This window comes from Schistocerca gregaria, chromosome 3 (assembly GCF_023897955.1).
Source record: "Schistocerca gregaria isolate iqSchGreg1 chromosome 3, iqSchGreg1.2, whole genome shotgun sequence".
Taxonomy (NCBI): Eukaryota; Metazoa; Arthropoda; class Insecta; order Orthoptera; family Acrididae; genus Schistocerca; species Schistocerca gregaria.
The window spans coordinates 643,202,537-643,217,831 of record NC_064922.1 but is presented as its reverse complement, the minus strand read 5'-3'; the positions used below and the strand labels follow the sequence as shown (position 1 = coordinate 643,217,831).

The 15,295-nt window shown below is 39.7% G+C and overlaps 1 protein-coding gene across 2 annotated transcripts in view; it reads right to left on the bottom strand.

Moving 5' to 3' along the window:
- LOC126355071 (uncharacterized) overlaps nt 1–14,592 on the bottom strand; it is a 190,598-nt gene extending 176,006 nt beyond the window's left edge. The window contains exon 1 of one of the 2 annotated variants that reach the window (XM_050005242.1): nt 14,304–14,592. The gene's annotated coding sequence lies outside the window, so the exon portion shown is untranslated. Of the gene's footprint in view, nt 1–14,261 lie in introns of both variants that reach the window. The other variant, XM_050005243.1, reaches the window with a different exon arrangement.
- Between the last annotated feature and the right edge of the window lie 703 nt (nt 14,593–15,295).

Genomic DNA, 15,295 nt, shown 5'->3' with positions numbered 1-15,295 from the left:
CCAAGTGGATTTTCCCATGTCCACACATGTTGATTGTGGCTGTTGAACATGTCATGTCACGTAACGGATGACTCATCTGTAAAAAGTACATGGTTCAGAGAATGGAATAGAATAGAATAGAAATGGTTGAATGGCACACCTTTGCAAAAACCACCGGCAGAATTCAATTTGAGATGGAAAATGGTCTGGGTTAAGGGCATGAACTTTCTGAAGGCATTAGCGGTGCTAATTACCTTCACGCCACATATGCCAACTTGTGGAATGTCTTACACCCATTCTCTGTGCAACACATTGTGATGTTGATGAGGGTATGTTTTCCAGCAGTGCTAACGCCTCCTCTTCAAGCCCTGGTGTGCACACTATGCATTGATGACCTCATCGTCAAGCCTTCGCACCTGTAACACAAAATGAATAAACTGGGTTTCCGAGTAAGCCCTAATTAAACAGGTGCCATTACGAAAATGTGCCAGTGGAAAAGGTACCTGAAGTGAACCTGTCTCTTGTAGGGATCTGTGGATAGCAGTAAATGAGCTTGGATCTGACACTCGATGATTCAGAAACTGCCAAACATACAAACATTGGGTAACATGAGGTTTTCATCCGCTGCCCTGTAAGGACAGTGCATGTCAGCCCTTTACTCCCAAGAACAGTGCACCACGTTGCCTGCTCCACACACTAAGAAACACAACAGTGTCCACATTTGATAACAAACTGATGCAGGACAAACCAGGCTCTGCAGTGTGCAAAGGTGCTACCCTCTATGAAGCACCAATCAAACAGGCATTTGCACAGGCAAAAGCAATAAGTTCACGTCCTAGTAGGAGGCAGGAATCCTGTAATGTAATCTCACATGGAATCCTCGCAAGTATGTTGATTAGAATGCTTGCAAAGAAAAGGTCATAAAACTTCAACTCAATGTCTCTTTTACTGTCACAAATATAATGAAATTGTTGCCATGCACACCTGCTAACATGACAACTTGGATGGCATGTTGTGTACCTATCCTCTTGGCATCACACAACACTGTTCAGCAATGCCTAGTGCCATGCGCTAAGGGATGGCAGACATGGGTTGCTACGTGGAACATGCTTGTTATGACCCACTCTATCAGCCCTCTCATTTTATACATTCATTTCAAGTAAACCCTATTGTGTGTATATACAAAGTATGTTCAAATGCAATGAATGGATTGATAGGGGTGAAATCGGGGAAGATACAGTGCACATTGTTCAGATATGCTGAACCTGTAATGTAATGAATGTTTAGTGACAAGTGAAACTTGGTCTCAGACCAGGAACCAAATCATATTTCCTGCTTATCAGAAGGAGCCACCTCAACTACTATGCCATCTGTGTATGGCCCCGGGGGCAACTTAAATCACAGGTGTAAACATTAGTAACAACAGAAATCTGAGGGCATACAGTGTACTTCTTAGTCATTGCTACTTTTTGTACCTACCATTATTTGCTATAAGTTAAAACCCATTCCCATTGGCCCAGTTTCAGTCAGGTCTGGCCTCAGCAGGCAGAAAGAGACAGAATTTCAGATGTCACATCAGAGACAGAATTCATGGATGTGATAGTTGTGTTTGCATGAATGTGATATGAATGTGATTTTGTGTGTGTGTGTGTGTGTGTGTGTGTGTGTGTGTGTGTGTGTGTGTGTGTGTGTGTGTGTGTGTGTGTTTGTGTGTGTGAGTGTGTGTGTGTTTGTTTGTTGCCTAATTCAGAAGAAGGCTTTTGGCAGAAATCTTACTTGTTTAGCAGTCTTTTCGATGTGCCTGTCTGTGACTCAGCATCTCCACTATATAATGAGTAGCTATCTCTTCTTTTCATAATATTGTCATTTTTACATCCCTGAATTTACATTGTTTGATTTCAAAATATTTTTCCAATATTTAAGGATTATAAATATTGATCACAATGCTATCATCCAGTATCAGCTTTTGAAATATTTTTAAATATACAGGGTGTCCCAGAATAATGTATACACTCTTCAAAACAGAATATCTCTTTCATTAAAGGAGACAGAAATACAATTTTTATGGGTAATAATTTAATAGGCAGTGAAAAATATAATAACGATTTCCTTTGTTTCAGAATTGTCAGCAAACACGGTGTTATCATTTGAACAATGGAAATGGGTGCTAAAGTGTTACTGGAAAACAGAGAATGTGAGTGCGGCATGCTCACGTTGGAGAATTGAATCTGGAGCACCACCACCGACAAGAGTAACAATCACAAGAATCAGAGATAAATTTGAAGTCAAAGGAACTGTGCAAGATATGAAGAAGGGATGTAGCAGATGAAAGATAAGTTCAACAGACAATGAGAGTGTTGATGCAGTAATCCAGACATACACAAGATCCCCAAAGAAATCTGTGAGGCAATGCTCTCGTGAGACTGGGATCTGCAGAAGCAGTGTTCATAGAATTTTGCAGCCTCAGAACTTTAAGCCTTACATTCCAAGACTTCATCATGCTCTTAAGGGTGATCCTGACAGGTGAAGTGAATTTTGTGAGTGGTTCATTAACAGATGTGAAGCAGAGCAATGTTTCCTAGATCGAAATCTTTGGTGAGATGAAGCGACATTTAAACTTGATGGAACAATTAACTGCCATAATTGCATGTACGAGGCAGGGAGAATCCCATGTAACTGAGCAAAGGCATGTTAATCTACCAGGAGTAACAGTCTGGCATGGTCTGTCTTCTAAAGGGCTAATCGGGCCGTATTTCTTTGACTACAATGTCACAGGCGACTGGTACTTGAAAATGATAACTCTTGGTCTTAGCATTGTGTTTGGAAATGAAGATCATTACTTTCAATAGGATGGGGCACACCCTCACTTTCATCTGGATGTGAGGGCATTTCTCAATCGTACATTCACTGCCCGATGGATAGGACGAAGAGAGAGTGTGGAGTATCCCGCTCAATCTGCAGATTTAACTCCTCTAGACTTCTTTCTGTAGGTTACTCTCAAGAACACAGTTTACACTGCGAGACCACACACACTGGATGATCTCAGGAAGCAAATTGAACAAGCCTGTGACGGCATTCCATTGGAAACAATAAAGTTGGCATGTCGCTCAGTCGTACGTTGTTGTCGACTATGTGTTGCAATGAATGGACACCAGTTTGAACATTTACCACTTTAAGTCAGACCATGAGACACCTAACACCACTAAAATTGTATTTCTAACTCCTTCCTTTGAAGAGACGTTCAATTTCAAAGAGTGTATACATTATTTTGGGACACCCTGTATTCGTCACTTATGAATGCACTATTATGTAACAACTTCGACACATATAATCTTCTATGTAAAATTCAATCTGCAGTCTGGTACGGCAGAAATGCCATTGTGCTGTATAGGAAATCACTGATCAAACATTAACAGTCTTTGGGAACAAGAATATTACTAGTGTACCATGTGAGTAATGTGATTGAAGTAATCCATGTGGCTGCATTCTCTTTGACTTTCTAATAGCAAAGGAGGAATTTTATGATGTGTGTAACAGTATATTAGTAGAAATTACTTCCTATTTTATGTTGGAAGATAGTTTGTCTAAGTCAAATATAAAACCATTGCTTAACAGAAATAAGTGTTCATGTTCCACCCTACTTTTCCATTACTGATATTGATGATGTACCTCATTACTTAGATCAGACTCTCATATACTATACAGATGACACAACTTTTCTTTTATCAGAGCAAAAAATATCAGGTCTGGATAAAGTTATGTGGGAATGAAGTGAATATGCACTCCACTGACTTTAATGAAACAAACCACTGTGGAATTCTGAAAAAGTATAAAGCTAATTTTAGCATCCATCAGCCATGTCTAAAGCAAATATTTCCCAAGTCTTCTATCTTCTGTGGTAGCTTACAGCTGTGAACAGTAGTGACGGTCGTAGAGTAACCTAATATATTTTGGATTGTTCCAATCACATATCTCATGTAGCCTTTCGATTTGTGGACACATTCCCCATATTACTGATATTTTAAAAACAATATACCACAAAATGCTAAAATCACTGACTGCTGTGGCATGAAGCTTACTGGGCTGGGAAGAACAAAGTGGTTACAACACCAGAATAAAGATTAGTTAGGATATTTCCAAATACAGGTTCACAAACTCTAGGAACTTGCACGGAGTGTGATCTTCTCAGGTTATCTTGGAGTGATTGTGGGTTTCTGCTAAAATGTTGTTTTTATTTTATGCACAATATTTCAACAACCAACCATTCTGTCTTTTTCAGGTGCTATGAGTTTGGCTGCTATGTACATCCACTCACTGCCCTCCAACCAGACTGTAAACTATTGTTTGTCTAGCACCACTATTTGTAGTCACGTTCAACTTAATGATGCCCACTACCCCCCTTTAATGTTCTTTTGTTTTCCAGAGACCACACTGATATTCCATGAAATACACATTCTCTCTCAGCATTTCCTTGCTCTGATGAATTTGATGCTTAACAAGATCTTAATAAATTCAGTGCTGAACCTACAACCTTATTTAGATAGAAAGCTTCAGCCTCATTTATTTGGTTTTCTGAGAACTCTGCTTCAATACATTTCTTAATCATGCTGTCCCAAAAACTTGGCATTTTTACCCTGATAGTAATCTCCTCACATTTCATTTTGTGACTATATTTGAGACTGTGCTCTTGACAGCTGATTTATGTGGTTGTTTTAATCGGGTGTGTCGCTGATGTTCCCTGTATCTCTCTCCAGCTGCTGTGACAGTCTTGCCCAAGGTATGACATGCCACATGGAACTTGGTAAGCACCCAGATTATGGAGACCTAGATCATCTGTCCTGTTAAAATGAAGAAATTTCATCTTAGTTGCAGGGAGCAAAATACACTGGATGTCATGCTTCCAGATATTGGTCGAGCATAAGGTAGATAAATCATTCTTTGCTTCTCTTCCTCTGCCTCAGTCTGATATTCATAACAAGACGTCATGACAAACAAGTTATACCCATGTTCAGAAAAATCAAATATAACATAAATACTCCCACAGCGTGTAGGGCTATGAATAACAGAAGCCTGGCAGCAGAACAAGAGAGAATCTGTGACATCTTATGAGTGCTAAACATCACTTCAAAACAGCTTCTTCATCTCCATCTTTACTTGTCAGTGACATTCTCCGCAGTTTCTGGAAGTGGATTGATAGTATGATATGGTTACAAGCGGGATCAATGCAGCTGCAAACATATAAACAAGAGAAAATAAAATTTGGTTGTTTGCACAAAAAGCCAAGACAAGATGCAGGGGATCATACTGTAATTAATCTCACTGGCAAACATATGAATTAGGACACAGTAAAGATTCTTGATAACGGGCTAAATTTTTCATCCAAAAATGCTTCCTATGGCAATTACCTCACCTCTGTGGAGCATGTTGCAGAGTCCTCTGCTCATCAGAAGCAGCAGCTTAGCTGTGAAACCTGCAGATCACTTACCAAGGCAACAATAGTGAGATCCAACATCTCCAAAGAAGAAAAAAGTAACATTGAGAACTCTGTGGGAGAACAAGGATACTTATAGTCCTGACAGCAAACAATGGCAATGCTGTGGTCCTAATGCCATATGTGAACTACAATAAGACCATTTTCAATCTTTTGAAAGATGTTGCCTTCAAGCATATAAATGTCAATCGTACAAATAAAACTGGGATGAAGATGGTTAGTCTTCTCAGTGAGTCAGACTCGGTACATAAAGCATCTCACAATGTGAACAGGAGTGCTGTGACAATTACATAGTGTTTTTAAGGTGCACAAGGAAGGAATTCCTCTAACATAGTAATATTGGTGCACTTCATACTAGCCAGCAAAATATCTGAAACATTTTCTCTGTGAATGTGTGAGGAAGTGTGAGCAACACATTTGCAACTCCACTGAATTTGTACATTGCTCAGTCAACTGCAGCTCCAGCCTATGGATACCATGGTCAGTTCTGATGTACCCCCCCCCCCCCCCCCCTCCTTACAAAAAGTCTTACTTTCTGAATTCTTGGAACTTATTGTTGAAAAGTTCCATAATTATTTTACACAGCTTTTGAGGCACATTCTGACATTAGCTTATTTTCTCTTCAGTGAAGAATATAGTGTGGTGATGGGTAGGCTGTTATGCTCTGTTGTGGTGAAACTATACATGAGACACTTTGCAGAAAAGGCACTAGAATTCTACAAGCTGAAACCAATGTCCTTCTATTGCTATGAGGATGACACATTTGTAGTGTGGCCACATGAAGCAGAAAAACTTGACTGTCTCCTGGAACATTTACACTTTATCTATGATAACACAAAATACATGAGGAAACTTCAGCTACCTTTCCTTAAGGAAAAAAATACATGGATCCCTGGGTCATAGTGTATACAGAATACCTACAGACAATGACCTGTATCTCTATGCCTCAAGCCATTACCCTCTGTGCCACCAATTTGGTGCTAAACACTGCACCACTGAGCTTGAACATTTTCAGATTAAAAGAGACTAGCTTATGAACAACATTCCAAAGAAATGGGCAGGTCCCACTCAGATCATCAAATTACAGAGGCATTGCTGTGAAACTCAAAAACACCTAAGAAACAGATTGAGAGTGAGGCAACAGAAGAAAAGCCAAGAGTCACTTATCTACCTGATGCTGGCTTAATGTCTGGAAATATTGGTAGACTCCCACAGAGACAATGACACATTTCATTTTACTCCTTCAACTAAAATAAAATGTCTTATGGGAATGGTAAAGGTGACTAGGTCTTCATGAACTGGATGTGTATTGCATTCCATGCACATTTGATGTGTCTTATATGGGGATGACTATTAGAAGAATCAAGCAGAGATGGAAGGAATATCAGTGTCACATACTACTAAAACAACCAAGCAAATCATCTGTCACTGAGCACTGCCTCAAATGCAGTCATGAAATGAAATACCAGGAGGCCAGTATTGCGGTGGAAATGCCAAGTTTCTGGGACAGCACAATTAAGGAGTCTATCGAAACAAAGATGTGTGAAAGCCTAATAAGCAGGGATGGAGGTTTTAATTTAAACAGGGCCTGCGGCCCAGAATTCAATTTATTAAGATATCAGTGACCACCACAGTCATCAGAGATGGTAAACACTTAAAGAATGTGTATTTCATGGAATATGAGTGCAGGCTCCGAAAAAAAAGCCACCATAGGGTGTAATGGGTGTAAGGAGTTGAACTCATCTATAAATAGTTGTGCAACAGACAACAGTTCACAGTCTGGTCAGAGTCTAGTCACCAACTGCACATAACAGCAAAACACACCATCTGAATCAGACAGCTAGGTAAGTTGTAACAATATTTTGCATAAAATGGAAACAACTAAGTAGAACACCTGGAAGCCACAACTGCACAAAATGATTATCTCAAATACCATGATTGCTACTACCTGATTGAGCCATATCATTAAATGTTTGTAAAGTAAGTCAGCATAACTGGTCACGTCAGTAGATGACATATTACATAACATAAAAGAACTCTATGAACTGACCAATTTGATATCAAGTTCATCCTGAAAAAATCTAATATCATTTTGGAATACAATAGTTATAGTCAAAGTCTTCCTCAATCTTCACACATAGGTATCATGGCTACTAGTTTGTAAGATTATATCTGTATTCACTGTCTTACTAGTTGTTCTTCTATGAGGGTCACTCCAAAAGAAATGCACACTATTTTTGTAAAAATACAGTTTTCATTCTGCTTGAGTGAAAGTTTTACAGTGTGTAGATACATCCTTCCCACTTATTTTCAAACTTAGTTCAACCTGTTCCCATGAGTGGCACCATCACAGCATGTCTTCAAGATGGCTGCTACACTTGACGTTTGTCAGAAGCAACGAGCTGTCATAGAATTCCTGTGTTGTGAAAATGAGACAGTTGGAAACATCCACAAGACGTTGAAAAAGGTGTACGGAGATGGTGCTATCGGTCACATTACAGTTAGTTGGTGGGCAACCTGGTTATGTGATGAAAGCAGGCACAGCAATATTGAGGATTGTCTTTGCAGCGGAAGGCCTCGTACTGCACACAGATAATGAGCGGAGAGTTAACAAATTGGTGACTGCTGACAGACGCATCACAGTGAATGAATTGTCATGCGACGTTGGGATAGGGGAAGGAAGTGTTTGCAGAATACTGAAAGTGTTGGCATTAAAAAAGGTTTTTGCCAGGTAGGTTTTCAGTATATTGACAGTGGCTCACAAAGCAACAAGAAAAATGGTATGCAGCGAACTTTTGGAACAGTACAAGAATGGTGGAGATGAATTTCTTGGAAGAATTGTGACAGGTGATGAAACATGGCTCCATCATTTTTCACCAGAGACGAAGAGGCAATCAATGGAGTGGCATCAGGCAAATTCACCCAAGGAAAAAAATTCAAAACCACAACTTCTGCTGGAAAAGTTATGGCTATGGTGTTTTTCGATTCCGAAGGACTCTTGCTTGTGGACACCATGCCAAGTGGAACCACCATAAATTCTGATGCATATGTGACAACATTGAAGAAACTACAAGCTCGACTGAGTTATGTTCAACCACATCGGTAAAAGCAGGATGTTTTGCTGTTGCATGACAATGTACAGACCCATGTATGGAAGCGATCACAAAACTCAGATGGACAACACTGAAACACCCGCCTTGCAATCCTGACCTGGCTCCATGTGACTACCATGTCTTTGGAAAACTGAAAGACTCTCTTCATGGAACAAGGTTTGAAGATGATGACTCCCTTGTGCACACTGCCGAACAGTGGCTCCAACAGGTTGGTACAGAATTTTACCGTGCAGGTGTACGGCCGCTGGTTCCAAGATGGCATAAGGTATCTACACACTTTAAAACTTTCAAACATGTAGAAAAAATGGAGTTATCCTCATATACAAGTCTATATTTATTTATTAACAATATTTAAAACAATGGCTATTTACAGACTTTAAATTTTGACATATATTGTGTTTACTAATAGACTGCACATGTACCATATTTATTGACTGTAAAACTACTTCTGTTCATCTACCTCTTCATACATACTCTGAAAGCCACCATTTGGTGGTCAAGGGTACCCTGTATGACTACTAGTCATTTGTATTACACTCGCAAATGGAGGGAGGGAAAAATGACTGTCTATATGCCTCCATATGAGCAATAATTTCCCTTATCTTATCTATGTGGTCCTTACACAAAATGTGTGTTGGTGGCAGTAGAACAGATCTGCAGTCAGCTGGTGTGTTCCCTAAAAAGATATTCGCCTTCCCTCCAGGGATTCCCATTTGAAGCATCTCCAAAACACCTGCACATTGTTTGAACCTACTAGTGACAAAACTAGCAGCCCACCTCTGAATTGCTTCAATGCCTTCCTTTTATCTGACCTGGTGCAGATACCAAACACATGAGCAATACTCAAGAACAGGTCACACTAGCATCCGTATGCAATCTCCTTTGCAGATGAGCCACACTTTCCTAACATTCTCTCTATAAACTGAAGTCCGGCCTTTATGAATCATGGACCTTGCAGTTGGTGGGTGCCTTGCACACCACAGTGATACAGATAGCAATCACAACGGAGAGGCATATGTTGAGAAGTCAGACAAAGTTGTGGTTCCTGAAGAGGGACAGCAGCTTTTTCAGTAGTTGCAGGGGCAACAGTCTGGATGATTGATTGATCTGGCCTCGTAACATCGACCAAAAGAGCCTTGCTGTGCTGAATGGCTGAAAGCAAGGGGAAACTACAGCTCTGATTTATCCTGAGGGGTCAGCAGCTCTACTGTATGGTTTAATGATGATGGCACCCTCTTGGGTAAAATATTCTGGAGGTAAAATAGTCCCCCATTTGAATTTCTGGGTGTGGACTACCCAAGTGGACTTCATTATCAGGAGTAACAAAACTGGTGTTCTATGGATTGGAACATGGAAAGTCAGCTCCCTTAATAAGGCAGGTGGGTTAGAAAATCTGAAAAGTGAAATGGATAGGTTGAAGTTAGAAATAGTGAGAATTGGTGAAGTTCAGTGGCAGGAGAACAGGACTTCTGGTCAGGTGAATACAGGGTTATATATACAAAATCAAACAGAGGTAATACAGGAGTAGGTTTAATAATGAATTTACAAAATGGGAACATGGATAAGCTATTATGAATAGCATTATTGTAGCTAAGGTAGATACGAAGTCCACACCCTTCACAGTAGTACAAGTTTACATGCCAACTAGCTCCGAAGATGAGGAGGAGATTGAGGAAATGTATGATGAGATAAAAGAAATTATTCAGATAGTTAAGGGAGATAAAAATTTAATAGTCAGGGGGGACTGGTATTCAATAGTAGGAAAAGGAAGAGAAAGAAAACTAGTAGGTGAATATGAACTAGGGGAAAGGAATGAAAGGGGAAGCCAACATGCAGAATTATCCACAGAGCACAATTTAATCATAGCTAACAGTCCGCAGCTCATGGTCGTGCGGTAGCGTTCTCGCTTCCCACGCCTGGGTTCCCAGGTTCGATACCCGGCGGGGTCAGGGATTTTCTCTGCCTCGTGTTGACTGGGTGTTGTGTGATGTCCTTAGGTTAGTTAGGTTTAAGTAGTTCTAAGTTCTAGGGCATGATGACCAAGGATGTTAAGTCCCATAGTGCTCAGAGCCATAGCTAACACTTGGTTTAAGAAATATAAAAGAAGGTTGTATATGTGGAGGAGACCTGGAGGCACCGGAAGGTTTCAGATTGATTATATAATGATAAGACAAGAGATTTCGGAACCAAGTTTTAAATTGTAAGGCATTTACAGGGGTAGATGCGGACTCTGACCATAATTTAATGTTTGTGACCTGCAGATTGAAACTGAAGAAACTGCAGAAAGGCAGGATTTTATGGACTGTAATAAACTGAAAGAACCGGAGATTTTAGTGTGTTTTAGAGGCAGCATTAGAAACAATTGACAAGAACAGGAGAAAAGAATATCGTAGGAGAAGAATGAGTAGTTTTGAGAAATGTAATGGCAGCAAAGGATCAAGTAGGTAAAAAGAGGAGGGCTAGTAGAATTCTTTGGGTAAAACAAGAGATATTGAATGTAATCAATGAAACAAGAAAATATAAAAATGCAAAAAATGAGGCAGGCAAAAGGAAATACAAATGTCTAAAAAATGAGATCGGCAGGAAGTGCAAAATGGCTAAGCAGGAAATGGCTAGAGGACAAATGTAAGGATGTAGAAGTATATATCATTAGGGGTAAGAAAGACAAAGCCTACAGGAAAATTCAAGAGACCTTTGGAGAAAAGAGCGACAACATGTACAAATATCAAGAGCTGAGATGGAAAACCAGTCCTAGGCAATGAAGAGGAAGCGGAAAGTGGAAGGAGTATACAGCGGGCCTATACAAAGAAGATGTGCTTGAGGGCAGTATTATTGAAATGGAAGTAGACGCAGATGAAGATGAGAAGGGAGATATGATACTGCGTGAAGAATTTGACAAAGCACTCAAAGACTTGAGTCAAAACAAGGCCCCAGGAGTAGACAACATTCCGTTAGAGCCATTGATAGCCTTGGGTTGGCCATCCATGACAAAACTTATCCATCTGGTGAGCAAGAAGTATGACACAGGCAAAATACCCTCCCACAGACTTCAAGAAGAATATAATAATTTCAGTTCCAAAGAAAGATGGTGCTGATACATGTGAAAGGTTCTGAACTATCAGTTCAATAACTCACAGTTGCAAAATACTAACACAAATCCTTTACAGAAGAATGGAAAAACTGGAAGAAGCTGACCTCAGGGAAGGTCAGTTTGGATCCCAGAGAAATGTAGAAATAAGTGAGGCCATACTGACCCTACAAATTTTTATTGAACGTAGGTTAAGGAAAGGCAACCTAAAATTGATGGAATTTGTAGACTTAGAGAAAGCTTTTGACAATGTTGATTGGAATGATCTCTTCCAAATTCTGAAGGTGGCAGTGGTAAAATACAGGGAGCAAATGGCTATTTACAATTTCTACGCAAACCAGATGGTAATTATGAGAGTTGAGGGGCACGAAAGGCAAGCAGTGGTTGAGAAAGGAGTGAGACAGGGTCGTAGGCTATCCCTGATATTATTCAGTCTGTATGTTGAGCTAGAAGTAAAGGAAATACAGGAAAAATTTGGAGTAGGAATTAAGGTCCAGCGAGAAGAAATAAAAACTTTGAGGTTTGCTGATGACATTGTAATTCTGTCAGAGGCAGAAAATGACATGGAAGAGCAGTTGAACGGAATGGGCAGTGTCTTGAAAAGAGGACATAAGAAGAACATAAAAAAAGTAGAACGAGGATAATTGAATGTAGTTGAATTAAATCAGGTAATGTCGAGAGCATTAGAGTAGGAAATGAGACACTTAAATTAGCAGAAGAGTTCTGCTATTTGGGAAGCAAAATAATTTATGATGGTTGAAGTAGGGAGGATATAAAATTTAAAGTGGCAATCGCAAGAAAAGCGTTTCTGAAGAAGAGAAATTTGACATGGAGTATAGATTTAAGTGTCAGGAAGTCTTTTTTGAAAGTATTTGTACGGGGTGAAACCATTTATTGAAGTGAAACATGGACAGAAACAGTTTAGACAAGAAGAGAACAGAAGCCTTTGAAACATGGTGCTACAGAAGAATGATCAAGATTAGATAGGTACATCACATAACTAATTGGGGAGAAGAGAAATTTGTGGCACAACCTGACAAGAGGAAGTGATCAGTCGGTAGGACAAATTCAGAGGCATCAAGGGAGGAAAAATGTAGTACTGGAGGGAAGCAGAGGGGGTAAAAATCACAGCAGGAGGCCAAAAGATGAATACAGTAACCAGAATCAGAAGATGTATGTTGCAGTAGTTACTCAGAGATGAAATGGCTTGCATGGGATAGAGTATGGTGGAGAGTGGCATCAAACCAACCTTTGGACTGAAGCCAACAACAACAAAACCAACAAACCAAGACGACATTTCACCTTTCCTACCACAATCCACACATGCTCGTTCCATTTCATATTGCTTTGCAAAGTACTTCCAGGTATTTGAATGACCTGACTGTCTCAAGCAGAACGCTACTAATGCTGTATCTGAACAGTAAAGGTTTGTTTTTCCTACTCGTCCACATGAAATTACATTTTTCTACCTTTACAGCTAGCTGTCATTTGTCATGCTGGCTAGAAAATTTGTCTAACTCATCTTGTATCTTCCTACAATCACTGAACTTTGACACCTTCCCAAACACCACAGCATCATTTGCAAACAACAGCAAGTTGCTGCCCACCCTGTCTGTCAGATCATTTTTTGTATGATCGGTGGCTAAAGAAGATTCTTGATCCTTGAATAATTGTTTATAGAGACTTAATTATTGTTTTTCTGTCAGGTCATACAGATTGAGGGCCCCTGAAGCTTATTGATGTGCAGCTACTGACTATATTCTACACTAAAATTTCCTACTTATATTTGAGGAAATCGTGTGGATGTCATTCACAATTTGTTTGTTGACCTAAGAACCTTTAATGATGTTGCGCCAAATGTCTCACGAGCAAAATTTTATATCTACCGTTTCCGTTCTGATTACCCCTAATTTACAACATTTCAGATTTGGTCGATGTAAGCTGGTTTTTCAGAATTCAAAATAATCCAAAAAGTCATAATTTTCTGCTAGAGATAGAAGAAATTTCACAAATGTATGAAAATGGTTACTAACAGGTGCATGATTGGCACCGTATGTGACTTGTTCTGTATCCAGCTGAAGCACTCCTACAAGTTTAGTGTAAACACATACGGTGTTTGTTCTTTTTTTCCCCTTATGATAGTTTACGTAGGCTGCAGATGGTCTATGTACATAATACGCATCAAAATACAATATTTGTCCTTATTTCGGTTTTCTGAAATTACTTTGTAGTTTTAATTTTTCATAATGAAAGGTGCGTTAAATCTGGCCAAGTGAGTTAACATTGCACGAAGGTAGACTTTGGACAGCTGTGCAATACAGGCCAAGTCCGTCTGTCAACACAATGATTTCAATGCAATGACTAGAGAGGGGGGAGACGGGGGAGATCCGTTAACACACACCAGTCAGATTTATCTTGCAGTTCTGTGTCTATAACTTTCCAAATCCATTATGCGTTAACACACTAGCCAATTTCTTAGATTCCAGCTCTAAGTTAACTTCCAAAATCACTTTTGTGTCAACCGGCTGTTTCTAAAGCTGTAAAAACTAAAAAGTTTTAATGGTACCCGACACCAGCTCAGTACCGGTACCGGAACTCGCAAATGTTTTCAATAACTACGTTTGACACTTACCTCTAAGAAGAGATAAATTTGCAAGATTTTCGCATCGTTTCGAAGTTGACCAGCATTCAGTTCTTTGCTTACATATATAGTTTATTTTCCAGTTGTGCACTGTTTGTCGACTAACTTATTTGATGCAGCCAGTCATCTACTTGAAATTTTTCGAGACAGCTCACTGTCAACGGAAACGAGCCAATGAACACTTCATGTGTTGATATTTCTTTATAGCTTGTGTAAATTCTTTGGGTATCTTCGCTTTTCTTTTGCTATCAGTGATCGCAGTTGGTATTGTTGGTGCCTACAATGAACATATGCTAAAAGAGACGTTCAGTGTATCTGTACAACAAAGGTTTTTTCTCTCGTACAGCGCGATTTCATAGCAATGGCACAACTTTTCAGCGAAGATTGAGAAAAGAAACGGTATCAATTTGAGTTTAAGAACCCAGGCCCGGAAACGGCTGATTCGAAGTTGTACTAAAAATTAAAAAGTTTTAACGGTACCCTATACCACTGTTGTTGATATGCTGATGATTACAAAAATTCGAATACACTTCACTATGTTTTTCGTGCGTATATCTTGCAAAGTTTGCTACATTCACAACATGCGGTATGTTCTAAGCCGCGACCCACAACTTGTACGATGGTATGCCATCGTCGCATAAAGTCAACCGTATCACATACTTAAAACAACCCGTATGCTGTTGGAGCAACATCACAGAGCGCGAGAATTATTAGCAGGAAATCTTTATTCTCGACGTTTATCTCGTATACAAAACTTTTCAAATGATCCCACAGGTGGAAGTCAAGTTGGATAAGATCAGAGGGACAAGCTGGCCACGAACCCAGACCTCCGTTTCTTAACCACGTTGCAGTAAATCTCTGACAAAAGTGCAGTGAATTGTGTAAGTTTTACGTTCTCTCTCATGAATCGTGATGTAAGCAAGCCTACATGTTGGCAGGCTATGTCGAAGTCGCAATTTTAGTAACTTGGCCTATATACATGA